The following is a 1861-nucleotide window of genomic DNA, read 5'->3' on the forward strand; positions in this document are numbered from 1 at the left end:
TCGGCTGCTGGGGCTCCTAGCACATCTGAGCTGCCTGGCAGACCAGCCCACACGAGGCTGGATCGCTGCTGCAGACTGCGCCTGTTGAACGGGGGACAGGAGTGCCCCAGAGCCAGGAGCATCGCGCGGGGGGCTTGGGCATGATGTCTGTGCTGATGACTGTGAGCAGCAGGGGGGTGGGACTTGAAAATGATTAGGGGAGTGGTGTGATGTCAGCAGGTGGGAGTGGGGCTAATAGAAGGGACTGGACTTACGTGGGTTGGGGGTTGGGTGTATGATTGTCACAGACATGGGGTGGAGGCTGGATAGAAAGGGGCTGATGATGTCATGGGTTGGGTGTAGGAATGCACGAGGTGGGGTGGGGCTGATAGGAAGAGACTGATGATGTAAATGGGGTTGGGGGTGTGATGTCCACAGGTGGAGTGGGGATAATCAGGAAGGGACTGAATATTGTCAGGGAGTGGGGTTGGGTGTGTGAAGTCGACAGGTGGGCGGGCTAATAGGAAGGGACTGATGATGTTCCATGAGGTTGGGGGAAAGTATAATTTCCAACCTCTTCTCATTCGAAAGCCCGTATTCCAGTCCCCCCCAAGCGTAACCAGTCGACCCCCCTGCCCCAGTGGGGGGCTCCCCATGCGTGCCCCCGACCCATGCCACTGACGTTTCTGCCCAGAGTGCCATGGTACTGTGCCTGCGCGGTGCCGCCCCCCGCAGCTAGTTCGTCGCGCCCCCTGGAGTAGAAAGGGGGTCAGCCAGGGGGAGGGGTTTTGGAGGTGAGACACAGATTACCCCCCACCCATGGGGTCTTGGCTGCCGGTGCCTCGGACTCTGATTGCTTTTCTCTCGTTTGGTATTATCTCAGTAATGCGGTCCCCCGCACCGCCCGCGTCATTGGCACCGTCGCGCCCGCCCAAGTCCCTCTCCTCACCGCCTGACGAGGTCTCCTGTATTTAAGATTTGTCCTTTTGTAATTTTTTTTCTAGCTGGTGGCTGTTTTGATACCCAGGGTGAGGGGTTGGTGCAAAATACTAGAAATAAACTCTGGACCACAGAACTGATCGGCTCTTAGTGGGGGCTGGGGAACAGGACAGGTGCGGGCGAGCTTCCCTCAGGGCAAGTGCCCTTTGATTGCTGTGAGCTTCCCCTGGCAGTGGCTCAACAGCTGGCAGAGCCTGAGGGGGACCACGGGCCAGAACCTCCCATTCCTTTCATGTCTCAGACCCATGGGGCCCCCTGCCTTGGGTCACACTCATGGGCCGCATCCCGGGGCAGGGAGCCTCCTTCAGGGAAGTTCCGCACCTGCCCCTCAGGGCTGGAGGTGGCTTTTTGGCCCCTGGGCGAGCAGAAGGTAGTTCTGGCAGGCGCTCCTCGGGCTGGCTCACAGCTGGAGCCCAGCCCACAGCACGATAAGGTGGGTTACCCCACGGCTTGCTGCATGACACTAGTGCCAGTCAGCCCCACCTGAGTGGCCCTATGCAGGCACCTGCCCAGAAGCAAGGGAGAGAGAACCCAGGCAGACCTGGCTCTCCGCCCCCCCCGCTCTAACCGTACTGGTGCCAGATGAGGCTACCCCCCCCTCCAGTTAACCTTTCAAATACCGTTCTTTGTGATCAATAGCCCCTTGAGAGTGTGGACCCCTGGATCCAGCACCAGGGGGGCTGGGTGAGTGCAGAGACCCCTCCCCCCATCCTCCCTGGAACCCCTCCCCCACCCCAGAGATTCCCCCTTGTTCTGGGACCCCTTCCCCACCCTGCTGGGACCCCCTTCCTCCAACCACAGGTGCAGCCCGCTGCTCCCCCGGCATGGGGGTGCTGGGAGGGGGTCTCTGAGGTGGGGCAGGGTCACATATGTCTGCCACTAA

The sequence above is a fragment of the Chelonoidis abingdonii genome, chromosome 11 (genome assembly GCF_003597395.2).
Source record: "Chelonoidis abingdonii isolate Lonesome George chromosome 11, CheloAbing_2.0, whole genome shotgun sequence".
Lineage (NCBI taxonomy): Eukaryota > Metazoa > Chordata > Testudines > Testudinidae > Chelonoidis > Chelonoidis abingdonii.